The sequence below is a fragment of the Rhinolophus sinicus genome, linkage group LG12 (genome assembly GCF_036562045.2).
Source record: "Rhinolophus sinicus isolate RSC01 linkage group LG12, ASM3656204v1, whole genome shotgun sequence".
Lineage (NCBI taxonomy): Eukaryota > Metazoa > Chordata > Mammalia > Chiroptera > Rhinolophidae > Rhinolophus > Rhinolophus sinicus.
The window spans coordinates 21,207,129-21,230,588 of record NC_133761.1 but is presented as its reverse complement, the minus strand read 5'-3'; positions in this window follow the sequence as shown (position 1 = coordinate 21,230,588).

Here is a 23,460-nt window from a genome sequence, read left to right as displayed (position 1 = left end):
TAAGCATTTCACAGCCTGGTCCTTTGATCCTTGATTTTCTTTTTAATGAGGCATTAATTTATGAGGGATTGTAAATAGTGATCCGTTGGGTTCTCTGGGGGTACCTAGGAAGGAGAGGGAGGGAATTTCATCTCATCAGGAACTGTAGCCAGACTTTTATGAGACTACATGTTGTGCCTCTAAGAAAGATTTTGTTTGGAAACAGAGTTACACAGCTAAAATACATTTTATAACCTACTGCTGCTCTACGATCATCTTGATAGGTCTAGGTAAATCACAAATAGTACACCTAAAATAAAACAAAAATTACAATAAGTGTGTCATGCTTGTTACAAGAGGACTAAACAAAGAGTATAGGTGAAGAACGTCATATATTATATTGTTCCAGGAAAGCAATTTATAGTCTCTCCTCCACTGGGCATATATCAGCAGTGTCACTTTTATAGAGAAAAGACAACGTTGTTCTATTATAATGCTATTAACCATATCAAATGTCATATGTTTAAAGAACCGAGGATACATATCTTCTTTTTCACTCTAGAAGCATTATATTATTTCACAAGTCTAATCAGAACATTGACAGATAGTATAGTAATTTATGAACTGTGGACAGAAATGAAAGCATAAAAGCACAATCATATTAGGATTCCAACTGTGCTTATTTTGTTATCTCAGTCAGAGACAAGAGATTTTGAGATGTTTATGTACAGAGAATTGTTAACAGTTTTCAAAAGATCATTTTTAAATATTTCTAAATAGGAACATAATAATATGTTTGTATAGAATACAGGAATGGTTCTGAAAAAACTCCTCGGTACTTTCCCAAACATTTTTATGAATATAATCTCTCATATCTATCACTTTTTGTGCTTAATTGCTGAATTTTGGGGAAAAAAAATCTTTTCTTTCTGAAATGAATAGTTGACATTTATAAGGGAAAAACTGGCATCTGAAAGTGTCAAATCCTACTCTGAATAATATAAAAATGTTCATGAAACTAAGAAAATATTTATTCTGATTTCAGATATCTGAATACCTGCATCTCTACTGAATTTATTCAATAATTTTGGAATTTTTATCTGCTCACTTTCTTTTAATCAAGACTAGCTCTTAATTGGCCATCTTCATTGTAGTTTTAGTTTATCATCTTCAAAAACTGTGGAGAACAAAATGAGACTCTTGACTCATATTTTAAAAGTATCCTTAAAAAGGCTCAATGGCAAAAATACTGAGAGATATTCTGGTACTCTAAAGGTGGTCCTGGTACAGGCTTAAAATCCTAGTCTCTCAGGCAAATAGAACAGAAAGAATGTGTTCATATATCATGTATTGTGGTTAATATGAAAAAAAAAAAAAGAAATGTGATTTCAACCTTGAGATATCTACCTGTGGGGTTTAGCAGAAAACAATTTTAACAAAGCTATTGTAATTATGCTGAAGAATGTGAAGAAAGATATACGAGATCTGACAATTAAGTTCACAAACTTGTTGCAATGATGTTGCTAACCTTTTTTTTTTTAATATCAGAGGGATTATTCATTACAAATTTGTACCAACTGGACAAACAGTTAACCAAGTTTATTATCTGGAAGTGCTGAAGAGGCTGTGTGAAAAAGTTAGGTGACCTGAACTTTTCACCAACAATTCATGGCTCTTGCATCACGACAATGCCCCAGCTCACAATACAGTCTGTGAGGGAGTGTTTAGTCAGTAAACAAATAACTGTATTGGAACATCCCCCCTATTTACCTGATCTGGCCCCCAATGACTTCTTTCTTTACCCGAAGATAAAGGAAATATAGAAAGAAAGACATTTTGATGGCATTCAAGACAGCAAGAGTAATATGATGGCAGCTCTGATGGCCATTCCAGAAAAAGAGTTCCAAAATTGCTTTGAAGGGTGGACTGGCGTCAGTGCATAGCTTCCCAAGAGGAATGCTTCAAAGGTAGGGTTCCCAGGCGGGAATTCCCGGGCATTCTCGGGAATTTTTTGCTTTCTCATTCCCAAATCCCAAGAAAAGTTGGTTGGGAAATCGGGAAAATTGGCTCCTTGAACCCACGTTGTTGGTAGTATCAGCCATCACTTTGTGGAAACGATTCATCATGAAGAATAGAAATCAGTTTATATCTCGAGATTCGGAAATGGGAAAGCAAAGAAGTTTCCTGAGAACGGGTGGGAATTCCCACCTGGAAACCCTATTCGAAGGTGACCATAGTGATATTCTGCAATGAGGCATGTAGAACTTTTTCTAGGATGACTTCACTAAATTGTCAGAACTTTGTGTGTGTGTGTGTGTAAAATAAAAGAAATTATCTTAGTGAAGTGTGGATGGAGATGGGAGACCCAATACCAACCCACTATCCATCTTTCATTTCCACTGCATCATCAAACCATCTTAGGTGCATTTTCTAGAAAAGTCTCTCCATCACTAGACTACAGGGATTGTCTAGTTCTTTCCAAATCTAAAAGTTTATGGTTTAGAAAAACATAAGCCCTTTAAAATTAGAAAATTATTGTTATTCATAATATCTGTTATCTCCTCATTCACTAAATGAAAACAGTTGTTAAATATAATAATTCTATATATTGGTATAATTATAATTTCCAAATTATAGGCAAGAAAACTGAGGCTCAAAAATATAAAGTAAGCTCCCTCAAATCCTCCATCCAATGATTTTGGAATCAGAGTTGAAAATAAACTGTATTTCGAAAATCTGGTATGTTTTTATCACACTCTGCAAAAAGCAAAATAGAACGGTTCTCATGACCCAGAATCTTTTTCTTAATAGCCAGTCATTGAAGAGTGAATTTCCAATACGAAGAATTTAATTTTTTGGCTCATAACATTAGTCCTTTGATAAAAACAAATATCTCCATAAAGTTAACACATTGTTATCATTCATCATTCCTTAGGGTAAATTAGTTAAGAGTATTTTGAAAAGTTATCTTTGGATGACCTTTACAAGGAAGTGAAATATCTGGATTTAGGAGATAGAGCAACCTAAGTACAGAATATTACCAGAGCCAGTTTTCCATTGTTCTTAAAAGCTTAGACCTTGAGTTGTACAGATATGTGTTCATGTTCCTGATACTACCACTAACTGTGCAACTTTAGCATTTAAATCTTCCAGACCACCTTTTCTTCATCTGTAAAAGGGGGTAAATAATTGTACCTATTTCACTAGCTGCTTAAATGGTTAAAGATAGAAAAAACACTTAGTTCAAACAAATTCATGTCTATTAAATACTTAATAAATAGTAACTATTGGTATTGTGGAGTCACCATGTAAGGAATAAAAAATATGAAGGTAGAGAAGAAAATGGAAATACAAAAATATTTAACTTCAAATCAGGAGGCATGAGATGTAGCTCCATCAACAGCTCTTTATGAACTATTTGGTAGATAATTTTAACCTCTTTGCATCTCATTTCTAGAATGAAGAAGGAATATAGTGGGTGGATAATGATTTATAAGTGTCCTTTCATTTCAAGTGTGCAGTGATTTTCATAATTGTGTGCTGTACTAGCCCTAACAACACCCTGAAAACAAAGCAACTTGCCTACACAGTGAATTTCAATGCCTAAGTAGCTTTCTCTGGAAGGTATTTTAATTTTAAAAGAGTTGATGGGCTGGATGATACTATAACATACAGAGCACGACGGTCTTATAGAATCTAGACTGTTCTATATCACATTGGTGTGAAGAAAATCAACATCATTGTGGCTACATTTACTTTTCACTTCTTATGTTAGCAGGCTTCAAAACACACTCATAAGGGGGAAAACTTATTTTAGAAGCACTTTGTAGTCCTTGCATCAAATAAGGCAATACTTTCACACTCGGTCTAATTGGAGGACGTAGTTTTGCAATAAAGCAAAAAGAGAAGAAGAAGCCCTTTCTGGAAGTTTCCACTGCCCTAAAATTGCAGCACAATCTCATTAAGCAGTAATGGAAATGGAAATTACTTGCTCTTGTAGCCCTGATTGTATTCCTGTTAGGTCATTTGCATACTGTTCACTGATTGGATTACTGGTGAGGCTAAGAGGTCTCAAAATGCTTCCCTATGCATTCTCATCTACATCAACTGCTGTGACTAAGGAGAAATCATTTTCTAAACTTAATAATATGACCTTCATACAAGCATATAAGCCTTCTTTAGATTTTAGATGAGTATGAGAAGTGTAAACTCTTCTGATGTTGCCTCAAAGCTGCATAATTTTAAAAAGCTTCAAATATACTTCCCTATGTTGTATCATGGAATACTAATAACTTTTTTTTTAAGAGTTCTCAATGTGAGAAGCCAATACTTTTACAATAATGGCTTGTGTGGAATAAAACAATGAAAATCAGAAACAGCAAAATAATTTCTGGCTAATATATACTCCCCATTTTCTTCTCCATTTTTCTCTTCTAGTCACTTTTGTATTATTTACGGCTATGTAATTCTCTCCCAGTATAAATCCCTGGGAATGTAAAAAGAGTATTTTGTTTCTTTGCCACCTTCAGGGACTAACATCTAATAAGGCATGTCATACATAGTACACATTAAACAAATTAATCTACATTTCTAAGAATCAGTTTCTACCTATCATCTATCTTTCTTCACACACACGCACATACATACAAATGTGTAAAGTTTTTTAAAAAGTAAACACATAGAAACTAGTTTCTATAAAGTCGTCTCCCATAGAAGGTTTATCAGCACTTTTAAAGAATTATTAGTGCTATTTACTTCATTAGACATATTTTTTACCCTTAGTGAGAAAATATGAATGACAGCTACACCAAAATATTGGGCATAAACTGAATATTTAAAATAAGATCAGACATTGTTGTCACCAAGTGTCATTATTTCAATTACATCTGTCTTCATTATTTTCAATAGCACCTTTGAGAAATTAGCTCTTTGAGAGACCCATACCTAAAAACCATTGAAATTTGTAACATGAGCATAGATATTGATTTTTAAATGAAACACTAATGCAATGTGTTGGTTCTTCAGAACTGTCCAGCATTGGAAAATACTCCAACAGTAGAGCGGAAACAACTGAATTTATGTAGCTATTCTTCCAGTGCCCCATGATTTCTGTTAATGTATTGGTAATATTTTTTTCTAGTTTATTATATTTTTCAAATTTCTCTATGGAATTTTACATACATTCATAATTGTTCAATTCATTTAAGCTTAACTATTTTTCTGTTTATTGATTTAAGAACTTGGTTCTTTTCTAAGGCAAATTTCTACCAGTTCACAGATTTTATACATATCATAATTATACTAGATATTTTTTCTTTAATCCTAGTTTATATAGTCTTGTGTCTTCTTCTATTTCAGTTACAGCTTTTTTATAATTAAAGTCTTTAATCAATCTGTAATGTGATATGTGTTTTCCTCTTGATATAATGTCTCGACTCTCTGTGACATTATTTTATAATCTTTTTTTCTTGTTTCATTACTGATTCTTTTAATGCATATTTATAGTCAATACGAGGTTGGACAGTTAAGTTCGCTAACTCATCCTAGAAAAAGTGTAACATACCTCATTGTTGAATATCACTACGGTCACCTTCGAAATACTCCCCTTGGGAAGCTATTCACCGACGCCAGCACCTAGTCTATCCTTCAAATCGATTTTGGATCTCTTTCTGGAATGGCCAACAGAGCTGTCGTCATATTACTCTTGATGCCCTGAATATCATTAAAATGTCTTCCTTTCAAAATTTCTTTTATCTTTGGGTAAAGAAAGAAGTCATCGGGGGCCAGATCAGTGAGTAGGGAGGGTGTTCCAATACAGTTATTTGTTTACTGGCTAAAAACTCCCTCACAGACAGTGCTGTGTGAGCTGGTGCATTGTTGTGATGCAAGAGCCATGAACTATTGGTGAAAAGTTCAGGTCATCTAACTTTTGCACGCAGCCTTTTCAGTACTTCCAAATAGTAAACTTGGTTAACTTGTTTGTCCAGTTGGTACAAATTCATACTGGATAATCCTCATATATATATATATATATATATATATATATATATATATATATATATATGTATATGTGTATTTTATATGTATATGTGTGTATATATATGTATATGTATATGTGTGTGTGTATATATATATATATATATATATATATATATATAAAAGGTTAACAACATCTTTGCAACAAGTTTATGAATTTCTCCTCATATGTTAGACCTCTCTCTATTTTTTCAAAAATATCTTGGTATTTTACACACTATTTCTTACAAATGACCTCTAGGATTAATTTGTCTAGTTTGTAACAAAACAAAACAAACTTTTCCCTCTTTATATGAAACCTAAACACTTAAGTTTTACGTTGATATACTTAAACTGATTTTTATGTAAATTTAGGGTTTAAGTACATATAATTTTATTGCATAATTTTAATAGGAAAATATAAAATGTTTTTTGTATCTATTTTGTATCTCTACTACACAAATTACCACCTTTTAAAATTTGAGTTAAATTTCCCTTTTTTTTTTTAAGTTGAAAAAATTCAAACTTATAATAACCCTTCCACTGTAAACGTTCAGCAGTGGAAGAATTTTTATAAGTTTGAATTTTTGCAGCTTTAAAACAAGTAGGCATTTTAGCTCAAATTTTTAAAAGGTAGTAATTGAGCTACTTATTTCACAATGTTAAATGAGTATTGCTTTTGAAGCAGTCAAGAGAGAAGTTTCACATGAGGAAAATATAAATTGTGCTACACGTTGTGATTTGTAGATCTGGAGCAAAGTTCCCTTCTGCAATCATATTTCACTCCTTTCCCTTCTAAGTTTCCTAGAATACACAAGACATTCATTCACCCCTTCGATATGTATTCAAGAAAGTCGATATTGGCATTGGGGCTAATTTTCATTGAGTGTGTATTCTGTGCTAAACATGCAGCATCCCTGGCTTCAAATCACAAAATGCCCTTGACATTTTTCCCTGATGGTAACAGCCAAAAACATGTTTTTTACCCATTTCCAAAATTTTCATGGCAAACATTACACCATCCCCTGCCACCTTAGCTGAGAATCAATTATAGAGTAAAAATCCAGTAACATCCTTACTAATTACTGCTTCAGTTCAAATTTGTTTGTCATGTGCACTGAAAATACAAAATTAGTAGGCCTGGGGTTATATATTCCTAACACTCAAGTTTTACTTCCCACTGTATGACTCTGTCCATACTCTTTTAACACATAACTGCTGACAATTTTTCTGGCACATGTCCTGTCTGCCTACCTCATAATCCTGGCTAATGTGTTACTTGGCAATACCTAAAAATCGAAGTCTCGGTCCATTTGCACAGTTTTTATATAATTGCTACCTTTTATTGGATATTGAGATGTTCTTACTAATTTCTTTTTTCCAGATGACTAGAAACTTTACTCTGTCAAAAGGCAGCTGTTTTAAGTGAAGCAAAACAACAAAAACAAAGAAACAAACATCAACAACAAAAAAAAATCCTACTCATTTAACACAAAAAGTAATTAAGAACCGCTGGAAAGGTCGGTCACCTAGAAGCTTCTGTGTATTAATAGCATATTAAAAATGAAATTTGTAAAACTGTAAGGAATGTTAGTTGCCAAAGCCAAAAGTTTCCTCTTAGTTTTTATGGTCATCGGGTAAATTCTAAAAGGAAATTATAGCTTATCCCCATATGAGCTGGTCAACAGATAGCTGTATGTGTCTGGGAGCACACCTTCCTTGACTCTTCTTCTACATGTTGATATGTCTAATTACTATAAAGGTATAATGTAGTATACTCAAGTTTATAATTAACAGATACAGGTAGCTTTCCCCACAAAAACAAAACAAAACAAAACAAAAAACATAGGAACTTCTGCATGAGCTTCAGTCTAGAGATCTGGCTTATTGGAAACAATACCAACATAAGACTGGCTTTGAACCTTGTTGGAAAGGACCATATATATCGAGTACTATTAAAAATTAACAAAGCAGTTAAGTAACAAGACACAGATCATTGGATCCATATTTCCAGAGTCAGACAACCCATTATTTTTCTACAACCTGAACACATTCACTGCTTGGGAATCTAAAACTGAAGTTTTCTCAGGATTGTCCAAAAGCAGACTATATCATAAAGATTTTTTTTTCAAGAAATTCAATCAAACTTCATGAACTGAACAGCATTCGAGATTCGTAGACAAAAACACATAAATGCGTTGAGTCACTGAATTCACATGAGTTTCATGCTCTCTCTTTCTCCCTCATTTAAGTCATAGTTACTGAGGCAAAATTTACATTCAGTAAAATTCACTGGTCTAATATACAGTACTAAGCATTTTGACAAACTCATACAGTTCTGTAACTACTGCCATAGTCAAAATATAGAAGAGTTCCTTAACCCCCCCAAATTCTCATATCCATTTTCAGTCAAATCCTTTCCTCATATACAACATCTCACAATTTCTGATCTGTTCTCTCTCCTTATTGTTTCGCCATTTCCAGAATACCATATAAATGGAGCCACACAGCGTGTACTCTTCTGAGTCTGACTTTTTTCACTTAGTGTATAATGGGCCTAAGATTTATCACTTTTTTCTCCTTAATTGTTGAGTATTTAATCCAGGAATTTTATTCCATTAATTTAACATACTTTATATTTTCATTACTTTACTTGAAGGATATTGTGTTTATTCCTTTGAAGCCTACATGGCTTTGGTGTTTTTTTGTTTGATTTTAATTTCAGTTGTGTAAATTCATAGTAGTGGGATTACTGGATTGTATGGTATCTGTAGGCTTAGCATTATAACAAACTATCAAAACAGTTTTCCAAAGTTATTGCTATGCTATTTTGCATTCCCACTGCAATGTTTCAGGGTTATAAACATTCTTGCGTATACTTACTGACACTTGATATTGTCAGGTTGGTTTTATTTTTGCCATTCAAATAGGTGTGCAGTAGAATAATATGTCTTTATGGTTTTTTTTCTTCTTTGAGCTTTTTGGGCCTGGATATGAGGTTTAATATATTTCATATTACTTTCAGGATATTCTTCTTCATTGTCTCTTCAAATACTTTTTCTGCACAGTTTCTTCTGTTCTGATTCTGAGCTTCTGATCACTCATATGTTACAGTGTTTGATGTTGTGTACAGCTCCTGGATGCTATGTTATTTCTCTTCACTCTTTTATTTTTGTTTTTCAGTTTGATTATTTTGTATTGATTCCAAGTTCACTGACTCTTTTCTTGGCTCTTATCTGGTCTACTATTGAACCTACAAAAAGCATTCTTCATTTCTGTTGCAGTAATTTTTATTTTTCACATTTCCATTTGATTATTTTCATAGTTTCGATCCTTCTGCTCTCCGTGCATGTTGTCCACTTTTCTATTAGATCCTTTGCATATTAATCATAGTCATTTTAAATTCCTTGCCTGAGACCTCTAACACCTGAGTCATCAGTGTCTTCTGGTTTTATTAATTATGTGCTTGTTTGTTTGTTTGCTTGACAGTTTATTTTTTTGATGTCTCTTAATTTTTGATTGAATGTTAGACATCATATATAGGATAGTAGCAACTAAAGTAAACAATATGTAAATAGGCATGCCTCCTACTTTGCTAAACTATTAATGTGTTGATGGGTTAGTTGAGTCTGTTGAGTCAGGATTTGAGCTGGCTGTGGGTTTGTTATCACTATGTTACCTTCACATACCATCTTTACATTCCTCTAGAAGTACTGTTTTTTTTTTTGTTTTTTTTTCAGGATGGAGCAGGTTTGCTGAAGAATTTTTCTCAATGCTCCTACTCTGTCTTTAGTTTTAAGCTGAACGTGTTTGCCCTATTCTCAGAGTCTCTCTCCACATGTTTGTCCCTTCTTCAGTTGAAACTGCTCTTTCTATGTTACTTAGTGCTTCCTAACCTGTTCCTGTGGGGAAGAGGATAGGAATTCTCCTTAGTCCTATTTCGTATTGGCTCTGCTTCACTGTCTCAGGAATTGGGCTTTCTTAGTGATACTTCCCCTTATCCTCTGTAAGCGATCTCTAATAATACTGAATATTGAAATGGGATCTTGAACCCGGTACATTTTTCTTTTTTAATCCCTTCCCTACAGTTTGAAAATTTTCCTTTCCCTTTCCTTTAGATTTGTCCTGTGTTCTGGGGGTGACAAAGGTTTGATACCCTTCCTCCAGTAAATTATTGCTTTCATTCCTTAGAGAAGGGTCTGAGTAAAGATTTATATTTTTTTCATTTTTCAGCAGCTTCTCTCCTGAAAGCCTGACTCACCAACAAAGTCTTTTTCTGATATGTCATTTTGTCCCAAATTTTCTTGTGAGCTCCTGCTGGAGGCCCATAGATAAAATCGTGTGCTTATGTGTGAATTTGCCTTGTATCAGTTGGTCTTGGGGTTTTGTACATTTACTTTAGCCTTTTGTAATTCATTAAACATTTTAGCAAAATTTGTTTTACTGTCTTGTCTTTCTTCTGCCCTTGCTTGGCCTCCAGTGAGCAAGGGATTGTGTCCTGGCTCTCTTTGGTGGCACTTGCCTTTTAATAGATATCAGTCTAGTTGTTTTCCCTGCAACAATAACTCTTTGGGGTTCAATAAAAAGTATGATTTTGTAGATTATCCATCTTTTTGTTGTTATTAAAGTGGATTTGGCACTCCTTTCAGCTTTCTGCATTCTAAGTGCAGGTATTCCATTTCTTCTTTTTCTAGCTATCTTTACCCTTTGTATTTGTTTCACATTCTAGATTCTCAATTATCAGAGTCAAAAAGATTTTCCTCTTTAATTCTACTTCTTTAATTTCCAAGACCTAGTCCTTAATATTTTAACAATTCTTGAAAGGAAATATAGAGAGGGACAAAAAAAGATGAGAAACTTGGAGACCTGATTACTGTGTCACTTTCCTGGTTATTCTAGAGCTACTCTCTGTTCTCACACTGAAATGTGTGAATACAGTTTAAGCTGGTTTTTTTCTTTTCCAAAGTTTGCAACTCATATATGTTCATTTTTCAAACTACTTGATATATAAATTTTTATTTAAGCTGTAAAAGTCTTTACTGACCATCTATATTTTTGTATAATTATAGAATAATAAGTATACTAGATTATGTGCTGGTTGCTGGGATGTTGAAGACAATATCTAAGAGTACTCAAGGAGTTTATAATCTGGTGTGCTCTGGGCTTTTTCTGATCTCCTATATCATACTTAACCACAGCTTGGAGGTAGCAGTTAAACTTTCAAAGCTCCAAGCTCAGGGTATGTATTTCAAAAACCAGCTTCACAACCTAACACCTGTGTAACCCTGGAGAAATTACATTTCTAAACCCAAATATCATGTAGAATTAGGTTAATAGTTGCACTTTATGAGACTGGTTTCAGTACTACATGAGACACTGCATATTAAACTCTTAGCCTATGATGAAAACACAGCAATGCTAAATAAATATTAAATTTTAAAATAAGACACCACCATTTAATACTACCATCTTTTAAAATTCTGTAATAATTGAGCTCTAGATCGCTTTTGCCCACTCATGGTATTTTCAAGTTGAGGGAGTGCAATATAACCCATAATGATTAGGATAATATGAAGCATTCAATAGGCTCATAAAAATTTCCTTGCACTGCAGTGAATAGAGATTTTAAAGCTATAGCTCTTAAGCAGCATTACTGAGGGAACATGGATTACTAAGAAGAAAAAAGACAGAAAGATGCCATATTAAATTCTTGAGAAACTGAGATGAGGTTGGTGTAATCATCTCCAAAGAAATGGAAGATAGAGGGATAACAAAAGGAAATATTTTTATTTATTTAGCAAATAAGTTTGTCTACAGCCCATCCTGTTAGCAAAGATAACCACAAAAATAGATGTTTTGTTTTACTTGAAATTTACTGCAGAGATTAACCTATCGAGTGTATTTGGATCTTTATGTATGGGCATTGTTATTTGTAATCGTGTTTTTATCTTCCAAACTTCTTTCAAACTGTTTTGATATTGATTGAAGACTTGAGTCACATGATTATATATAAGAAAGATTTGTTTTGTAAGTCTTGGTCAACCATTAATTCCTTTTAGAATATGTGTCCATAAATAAAAAATAATAATATTTAAAGTAAGCTATTTTATATAATTTTCAAATAATACAAATTATATTGTAGATTTGACTTAGTCTTTACACAGTAATCTTCAGTGCATCCTATAATTTTTCTTCTCTACTCTGAAATAAATCTGTTTTTTAGTCATATATATCTTTGTATAGTTAGGGTTATATCCACTTTCTTATTTAAATTTCTTTCAAAGCAGGACAAAATTTCTGTCCTTCATGGATTTATTTTGTTTATATCAAATTTTTACTTATATTGATAATTTCCCACATGTGGTTTTTTCTTTCACTATGTTTCCATTGAATCACTTTGGTATGCATACTATTATATTAAAAGCACTTTTTCACTATCATTTATAAAAAGTTAATTTGACCTTCTATTATCATCTCTTTATGATCTTTTTATCATTTTTATGTTTGTTTTGCTGTCTCCCTATTTAATTAGCAAATAATATTTCTCAAAGAAATCATTTTATTTGTAATATTAAATTTTCATAAAGGTCAGTTTCACAGAGTATCTTCCTTAAGAGGATATATTGGATATCTCAGTCCTTGAGACCAAGAAAAATTATGCTTCTCTTATGTAACTGGCTTTGCTTGACCTTATTGGTACACTAATTTGTGTATGCAACCATGTTTGCTTTTGTATTGGTGGTTAGGAATTGTAGCACAATATTTTTGACCCCTCTGATTAATATACTTTTATAGCTATAGATTTGTGGTATTTCTGTATTTGATAAAATTCGAGAGATGATCCATCTCAACTTTTCACATAAATTCTGACATCACTGACCAGAGAAAGCTGTATTTTCACTTTAACTTCATTAAGAAATTGGTGAGCTTTTTAATATTTGTCTAATGTATAATATAAAAACCATAAGCAGTCTGTTTTGTTATATATATATATACATATATATATATATATATATATATATATCATCAGAATATTTAAAAATTCCTCTGTTTTCTAAGCTTTCAATTATAAAATAGTTATAAGCACATAGTGGAGGATACATTCCATAGAGTTAAATTTCATTTCTTCATAAACAATGCACATTATAGGATGTTATAACTACATTATCGATATATAAAACAATACCTATAACATTTAGTTGTCACGTGTAAATGATACTATCATCCAAGTCATCCTAAGATTACCTTATATGCATTCTGTTATTCAACAAAAAGTTTATTTTACTTAAGTAGACAATTTTTTCTTCCTTAATTTTAATTTAGTGTACTTAAAATTTATTTCTTAAAAAATATCTTAAAATATTTTTATAACTGATCTTCAAATCACCCCGGATTAAACTGAGAGAAAATTAAATATTTTGCATAATTGATAAAGCTTTATCCATTCTCCCTGTCAACATTTATTGCATATGCATTTTCACTTTTAAATTATGGTTTTGAATCCAGAAACTATGTGTGTTTTGTTTGCATCATCTCCTCAGTACCTAGCATAGTGCTTGGTTATGGCACATATTCAGTCAATATTTAATTAATGAGCAAATGTTAACACACATACTTCCCAGAGAGGAAACACTTTAAATCTGTCTAGATTGCAATTTTGTCAGACCCTCATTTTTTTGTCACGTTATTATTATTATTTGACCCCTTATCTCCAGTCTCAATTCTACCTTAGGTTTTTTATGTTTTCCCCTACTGATTTACTCAGCTAAGATCAGAAACTATTTCAGGGTCAATACTTGGGGGAATTCATGCTCCAAATCTATGTGTTTTTGTGCTTTCTACTAATATTAACATATAACCTGCTTAATCACATAAAATTGCTTCAACTTGAATCAGTAGTTAAAATTTGGTAACCATTACTTTTTTTTTTAATTTAGAAGTTCTCAAAAATAATTTCTACCTTTGTTTTCTAAGAACACTTAACATACTTCAAACCTGAAAAAAAAACATTGGAACCCATTTTAAGATTGTTTTACATGAAGTCTGGACAGTCCATTCTTCATGCATCTTGCAGTGTCCTTAATCTGACTCCTTTTCCCAGGTGAATTTACCTTTCAATTAATAACAAATGTGTTTTTCACCTTAAGATTTTCAGCCTTGATATTTTGGGCTATACTATATTAACTATTATGTAGTGTGTCATACTGGAAGACATATTCAGTGACACCCCTGGAAACTGGATTTCTAAGCTATAAAGTATCCAGAGCTTATTTCTTTTATCTATACAATCAAACAATTTCCTGGAGGCTATAAATCCCTATACCATTGCTTACATTTTTATCTGTGAGTTCAAGAGATTTGCTCAGGTAGGAAAAGGAAAATAGCACATTATATTAAAAGGGCATTGGGGGTATCATTTGATGATATGCTTATTCTATGATATTTTTTTCCTGAAATAATCTATTTTTCCAGTTGCATACATTTTATGGTATATAACCATAGTTGTATATTTTTATGGCTTCTACCCTTGTTGTAAAAACCACTTTGGTAAATGTAGGAAAAAAATAAGGTTCTGATATTAATAACTTATTTTAAGAAGTAACTTTCGTGCTTTTATTTTTTCTTTAACACTAATGTTATGAGGTAATTTATTCTTTCTAAAAGCTTCTAGAAATGTGTGGATCAAACACTTTTAAGAGAAAAAACTCACTCCTAAAATCCTGGAAATCTATAATTCCAAGATTCTAAAGCCTTATATGGAAGATCTTTTAAAAAACCTCAGACCTAATTCTGCTAATAGACCAGTTTTGTTTGGTACTACACAAAGATCTCTCTCTCTCTCTCTCTCTCTCTCTCTCTCTCTCTCTCTCTCTCTCTCTCTCACACACACACACACACATGGAATTTTATGTCTTAATGACAGTTGCCCAATTCCCATCACTGCACCTCCTTTTAAAAATTCATTTATGTTAACTATTCTGGCTCTTCTACATTTAAGTGTAGAGGACCAGTGGTCTCAGTTAAAGCATTATATAAATATTTAAATAAGAATGTACCTGGGCAAGAATACTCTCAGCGAACCCTCAAGTGAATTTTAATGCAAATATTACCTAATGGTCCTTGGCAATATTCATTAAACATCACAGATATATTTAAAAGAGGGCATCCAAGGAGGTTATGTACCTGGGAACCAATGGAGTTGACGTTATATAAATTATAGTCTATTGTCTGGCATATAACTTTCAGGTTTGTATTGGGGTTAAAAGGGGCCCCATTAAATTTTAATTAATGAACAGTGTCAAAATAAATTAAGACAATTTCATAGCATGGGGATTCTAATACTAGACTCAGACCAAAGACAAAATTAAAAGGACTCTGATAGCTGGGCCACGTTTTATACCTATTGGTAATACCTCCACTAACACAAGATTTTTGATTAATTCATTAATTTATTCAGAAAAAAGTTATAGAGTGATTTTCAAAAAAGTAGTTCAATGAATGATGCATATCTTATTTTACATGTTTTTGTGATTCCATAAAGAATCACATTCATGAGATGGGATATATTTGTATATATTTGTCAGTGAAAGCTCCCTCTTTTTCCTGAAGGAATGAATTATATCCCAGTCATCTCAGTTTCTCAAGCTAGAAAATGGAAAATCATTTTTACCTCTCTTCCCTAATTTTAAATATGTCTAATCTCCATCACAAATTGTCCATCAATCTATCCCATTTACTCTATCCTCACTGCAATTATATGTGCCCAGGACCTCATTTCTTGTTTGAATTATTGTCACATATTTTCTACATTGCCATGAAAGTCGTCTATTTAAAACATATTTGATTATGTAACATTCTGCTGAAAAACATTTTATGGCTGAATACTTATTACAATATGTAGCCTAATGTTCTTAGCATCATATAAAATTCTTTGGATCATCCTGCCATTGCTTACTTCTCAGCTTCATCATTTACCAGATGCCTTCTTTAGTCCACGTTGTTGCATCTGCCTGAAATGCTCTCGTCTGGAATATTTCTCTCTATCCTTCAAAAAGCAATTCTTGTTTCTTTAGAAATTTTTCCTTGACTAACACTCTTAGTCAAAGTTATATAACTCTCCTCTACGTTTCAGTTGTTTTCGCTAGCCTTTTGTTGTGTCTCAGTTTATATTATTTTTTCATATGTCCATTAGAACAATGTGAATATAACTATATATTTACCCTTACCAGTAATTTTATATTATCATATGTTATGACGTTTCTTATTAGTGTCCTATATTTCAGCTTAAAGAAATCTCTCAGCATTTCTTGTAAGGCCCGTCTAGTGGTAAGGAAATCCCTTAGCTTCTCTCTCCAAAAGTCTTTATCTCATTTTCATTTCTGAAGAACAACTATGCTGGTTAAAGTATTCTTAGTTGGCAGGGTTGTTTTTTATTTGTTTGTTTGTTTTTTCTTTGAGCACTTTGAATATGTCATCCTACACTCTTGTGGCCTTGCAAGATTCTCTCTTGGGACTTGATTTTGAGAGTTTGATTATAAGGTGTCTTGGTGAAGAGCTCTTCAGGTTGAAGCTCTTTTGGAATCTTTGAGCTTCATGTACCTAAATGTACATATCTCCCCAGATTTAAAAAGTTTTTAGCCTTATTACTTTACACTGTTTTCTTCCCCTTTCTCTTTCTTTTCTCCTTTTAGGTTTTCATAATGTGTGTATTTGCTCTTTTGATGGTGTCCCATACATACTACAAGTGTTCTTCATCCTTATTTATTTTTTCTCTCCTGGGTGGATAATTTCAAGAGACCTGTTTTACGTTTGCAGAGTTTTCTGCTTGATTAAGTATGCTGTTGAATCTCTGTATTGCACTTTTTGTGTTTTTTTTTTTTTTAATTTTGTTCATTGAGTTCTGCTCACAAATTTCAGTTTGGTTCTATTTTATGATTCCTCTCTTTGTTGAATTCTTGTGTTTTCATTTGTTCCCCCCTGAGTTTGTTGGGTTGTCTATCTGTGTTCTCTTGAACTTCACTGAGGTTCCTTAAATGTATATTGAATTCTCTTTCAGGTAGCTTGTAGCTCTCCATTCTTTGGGGTCAGTTACTGGAACATCATTGTGTTTCTTTAGTACTGTCATGTTTTCTTGCTTTTTCACATTTCCACTGGTTTGTGTTGATGTCTGCTTTATTGAGGAATTAGTCAAATATTCTAGCATTTTCAGACCGGCTTCTGTGTGGACAGGTTTTCCCATGCAGGTGGCTGCAAGGTAACTGGTTGGAGTACAGTGTCTCTTTTTCCAGGAAGGGTGCAGTGACAAAGTCTCAAGTCCCTTAATTTGAGGTTACTGTCAGTGAAGACTGAGGGGTTCCTTATTGACTAAGGCTACAAGTGTCTATGGTGGCAATGATTGCTAGGGCTGTTGGGGTCCTTGTTGGTGAAGAGCTGTGTGGGTCCTCCTTTTTGTCCTTTTTACTTGTGGAGGGAATTTTTTATTGAGGAAATTCTTTTTGAGGTCAGGGCTGGTGTACAGCAACCAGCAAGAGTGGAGCTGGGATAAGGGCTCTATAGAAAAAGTACCTCCAGCATTGGCACCAGTGTCTGAGGTTAGGCATGTGCAATAGCCTATGGAACTAGGTTCTGTGTCTCTGGGTTTCCCTGCTGTGAGTTGGGCACTAGGGGCTTGCAGGGGGCAGGATGCCTTAGTATCATGTACACAGAATGACAAGGTGCAGAGGTAGCCTGGGTGTTGCCCAGAAACATCATAGCCCCAGGGAGTAAGGCCTAGTGAATTCCTCTGTTCTCTTACTATTTATAATTGTGTCATTGTCATGGCCAAGTTCACGACTTCTTTGTTTAAAGGATAAAGACTGGGCTTTAATTTTGAAATGCCCACAGTGATCCCCGACGTTAAGTATTAAATAGTGGAACTTGAAAATGTCTTCAGTAAAACACTGCTGTTGTAGCACCGTTATACTTGTTTTAATCTATTTTCTGTGTTGAACTCAGACTGATTAACCTATTGAGACTTTCTATTCATCCTAAAATAGTTGAAATTTTATGGCAATTAAAGGTAAGATTTTTAAAAATTCCTTTAAGATACTCTGTCTTTTTCTGTGAGATATAAGGATAGGATCGGTGGTACCTTATTTGAGTAGTGGTGACAAATTGATAAGGCTTATTTCAATCATGAATAAATAAAGTCATACTAACTTTCAAAATTTCACAATGAAAAGTTTTACTATACCTCTAGCACACTTTGTACACATCCTTCTCTTGCTTTTGTACTACCCTCCTTAGACTGCCCAAACCCATTACGTCTACTTAATTCCAATATAGTAGAAATTTAAAGTTTTTGTGGAAACTATATTTTAAAACCATTAAGCTATAGTAGACTTTATATGTCATGAAAGTGTTAAATATTTTGTTAGTAAATTTATTGTTCTCTCAGAATGTAATTCTCTCACTAGTTCTTAGTTGTTATCGTTTGCATTCTGATGCAAACAAAACTTGATTCCCTGTTTTTATATTGCATTTCAACTTTAATATTATTACATGAACATTATTAGCACTATTTTCTATTTCTAGATTTATTCTCTGATTTATTTCCAAGAATTAGCATCTATACTGTTGAATGACTCTCCACTGCTGAGGCAAAGGGATACAGTAGCTTTTTTATGTGTCCAAATTGTGTATATTATGCTAATATAGGGCTGAACACTTTTACCTCGTTCATGCTAAAACTTGGGTTTAAGAGCCTTTAAACTGTTTACCTTTCAAACCATTTTAAAAAGTTTCAACCTGTGAAAAGATATTTAGCCTGTCACTCAATGCTCTAACTCCTTAGCTTTAATTTGTTTCACACATCACATCTTTTCATAATCCAAGACAATAAGGATGTTTTTGTGTGTATACTACACATTTTCTGTTTACAATTTCTTGTCATCACTTCTAAACAAGCTTCCTATTTTTATTTCTTTATTCCCATTTTTCTTTAATTGAAATATATTTATCCTGATATCCCTGCTTTGTTATGCTTTGTTAAGCTTTTCTCACCTCCCCAAATACCTTTGGTCCCTGGCTGAGGCCCCGTACCAGTGAGTGCCTTTCTTATAGGACTTAGGATGAAATCTCACTGAAGGCAGTGATTTCATTTATTCAATCTTAGCACTCTGCCTATTTCATAACAGTCTGGAAAACTGCTTGCTAAAATGAATAAAAAAGTCACTAAAATCATGCAAGTCAATGCTTACTTTCAGTTATAGTTTATCTTTTAAAGTTATGAGCTCTATTTCATTTGTATAATCAGTTTCAAGCTAATACAGAATATAGAGTTTTTTTTATTTTTTTATTTTGGAAATAGCATCACTGCTCTAAATGCATACGAAAGTGATTCTAGGATATTAGAAAAGCACATTGAAATAAACAGGAACATATGTAATTTTGCTGTTTTTGCCATATGTAATCAACTACCACAGGCATTTCCTTGACCTATGTGGATTCTTTAAATTAAATGCATTAAAATGGTAAATGTGCTTAGTAATTTATTTATACAGTTAAATAAGTATAAAATACAGTCATAATAATAGAATTATACTTCTCAATGGATTTCCCTAATCTGGATTGCAAATGCCATAGCAATCAACAAAAATTTAAAATATACAGAGGGTGCCAAGAAGCTGTATACACATTTTAAGAAAGGAGAAAAAAAACTATTAAAATTGTAATACTCAATATATAGCAATAACAAAAGATGAATACAAGTCATGTTTGACTTCTGCAATTACAAGAGGTGCTCAAAGTGGTTACCATCAGCATCCAGACACTTCTCATATCAGCGAACTACTGCTTGAGCAACGTTGACCAGAGTCCACTTGTATACATTTTTTTGGCACCCTGGTATACTAAATAACTTAGTTGTTTTGTAAGTGCAATGCAATTAATTAGTTTCAGCCATTTTGTTCATGGCCACAGTGTGCCAGCCAAGGAGGTATACTCTGCTCAGACATCGCCTCAGAAAATACTTACTGGTTAGCTTCAAGGAGTGCAGTTAGCTTACAGCCTCCAGCTACTACCGGTGTCAACGGCCACCACATAAAGTGCCTATTGGTCTCCTGCCTGATTTCCCTCAATGACAAGGCCAAGAAACATAACATTCCCATCATCTGAAAAGGCTATAACATATGTCCACTTTCTTTCATGGTTTTCCATCTAAGGCAATGCTGTTCCCTGGCAACCCCAGCCAATGATTAAGCACGTCAGGAGCAGCACTAGGATCTGACCATTTCTGCCTACCACACACCTCCTTTATCAGTTAATCTTTGCTTTGGAGCTCTCCATTGGGTTGGCCAAGACATATTTGTATCATAATGAGGTTGTCCTTAACCTTTCCTGCTTCACCCTCTTTTTATTGTTCCCAGGCCTAATCCCACAATAGACTTCTTCCATTCATAGCAGTCCCAGAATGAGGTTTGAGGACTGCATCACTTCTTGCTTTACTGATAATAAGGACCACAATATAGGGGTTAATGGGACATGCCCGAATAACCCCAGCACAAAGTGGTGCCTCAGTCGCTATAAGTCTAACATTTTAAAAAATACAAGGAAAATCATGCATACTAGGATAATGGAATTGACTGGTTGTTTTTTAATAGTGCTGAAGCCTAATGGAGGGATAATGAAGAGCTTAGGGAATTTTCTTTAAAGATATGAATTATAAGAAGAAAACTGGAATAACTACAAACAAAGTGTAAATTAAATTATTACATGCTATGAAAAATTACAAGGCATCACTGAAGAAATCAAATGAGAAATTTAAAAAATATCTAAAGACAGGTGATATGCATAGAGATTTTTCCAAAGAATACATACAGATAGCTAATAGACGCATGAAAAGATGTTTAACATCACTAATTATTAGGAAAATGCAAATCAAAACCATAATGAGATATCACCTCATACCCATGCCTGTTGGAATGGCTATTATATATATTTAAAAGTACTGGAGAGGATGCGGAGAAAAGGGAATTCTCTTACACTATTGGTGGGATTGTAAATTGGCATAACCATTGTGGAAAACAATGTAGTGCTTCGTAAAAAAATTAAGAATAGAATTACTATATGATCAATCTATTCCACATCTGGGTATTTATCTGAAGAGTACAAAAACACTAATTCAAAAAGATATATGCACCCCTATGTTCATTTCAATACTATTTACAACAGTCAAGCTATGGAAGCAATGTAAGTGCATTGATAGATGATTGGATAAAGAAGAAAGAGAAAGATAACATATGATTTCACTCATGTGGAATCTAAGGGGAAGAAATGAACAACAACAAAAAACCACACAAAAACTCATAGGTCAGAGAAAAGTTTGGTGCTTACCAGAGGGGAAGGGGGTTAGGGGTGATAAAAGGGGTCAGTTGCATGGTGATGAATAGTAGCTAGACTTTTTGGGGGGTGACCAGTTTTTAGTGTATGCAGACATCAAATCATAATGTACAGCTGAAACATAAATCCAACAACTGTGCTTCTTCTATATACCAAAATGAATTAAAAACTTATGTCTATATAAAAAACCCTGCACACAGATGTTTACAGATCTTCAGTCAGAGTCGTCAAAACTTGAAAGCAACCAAGGTGTCCTTGAGTAGGTGAAAGGATAAACTGTGGTACATCCAGATACTGGAATGTTATTCAGTGCTTTACAAATAAAATGACCTATCAAGCAATGGAAAGATATGGAGGAACCTTAAATGCATATTATTGTGAGAAAAAAGCCAGTCTGAAAAGGCTAAATACTGTATGATTCCAACCACATGACACCTGGAAAAGGCAAAACTATGGAGACAACAATATTGGTGTTACTGGGGTTATGCAGGAGGGAGGGGCACAGAGAATTTTAGGGCAGCTGAACTGTTCTGCATGATACAACAATGATGGATTCATGTCATTATACATTTGCCAAAATTGATATAATGTATAATACCAAAGGTGAACCCTAATGTAAACTATGGGCTTTGGGTAATAATGATGTATGAATATAAATGCATCAGTTATCACAAATATATCACCCTGGGGCAGGATATTAATAATGGGGGAGGCTATGGATGTGTGGAAACAGGGATATATGGGAACAGTATACTTTCTATTCAATTTTACTTTGAACCTAAAACTGCTCTAAAAAATTAAGTTTCTCAATATAAAAAAAAGGAAAACTAATAATAATAGCCTTAGAGCCCCTTTAGTAGCTGCACTGTGGCCTCCTTAATTATAATAGAAATTCAGATAAAGGTTAAGCCAATGTAAGGATTTAGTAGTTAAAATTACAGTGATTCAAAGACACATGCTCAACTGAGGTAAATCTGTTGTACTAAGATTTTTTGGAAAAAGTGGGATCCTAAAACATGGGATAGGGACATCAACATGCATGTCCCCAAGAATTTTGCCTCCCAGACTCTTCTTTATCCTCAAAGACTGAAGAGGCGACTACCTGTTAACAGAAAGCACTTTCCAGAGCCTAATAACGCATCACTATTCAGACACACTCCAGAAACCTCACCTTCTCTCCTGGCTGCCAGATAGGTAACTATGGTTAAGTACTAGTAAAACCCAACCAGCAACATTTGGGCCTGATAAACAAGGAAACTACTGCACCCCAGAGAAACTGCAAGAATTAGCTCATATTAACTAAAAACGAGGGAGTACCTGGGGGACTAAATTTTGAGGGTGATTTATCAAGGGGGCTGGAATATCAGAGTAGATGAGGAAGAGATTATTTAACCTGAGCTCACACACTTGAGACACAGAGCTTAGCATCCTGACAAGGACCCTAGATTATACTGCAAACTCTCTGCTAGAAGTGGCTTCTAGAAACCTGGAGAAAGTGTAGCCTGTCCTGAGTGAAGTTGACATGGTAGAATTGACATCACAAATGGTAAAAGAAGGGATTAAAAGACTCAGGGAATTGGGCATGCGGGAATGGTTGTACTTTGTGAGGCCAAAAGACTCACTAAAGCAACATAATGCACAAGAAGATGCCTACAGCATACTGTTCACTGAAACCATCAGGCATGTGCTGATGAGACATACAATAAGAATTTCCATGGTGGCTCTGCAGGCCACGGCTGATGATAGGAGAGGCTGTTTATGAGTTTGGCTCATTGATACCAATATATGGCAGTTGGCAACACATAAACACCAGAGCCAGATTCTTCAAGTCCAAATGGAAACTAAAGCGGCTTGACTGGCAGAGCCCAGTCAGTACCACTATCCTGGAACTTATACAGTTACCTAATCCAAAGGCAAAAACATAGCATCTGGCCACAAAGCCCACTTTATAGCAAATGAACCAGAGAAGTAGGCCCATGACCATGGAATCCACTGGATTTATTTCACATTGTACTATCCAGAAGCAACTGGCCTGAGAAAGCATTGGAATGGCTACTAGAAATGCAGCTGCAGTGCCTGTTTGGTGGC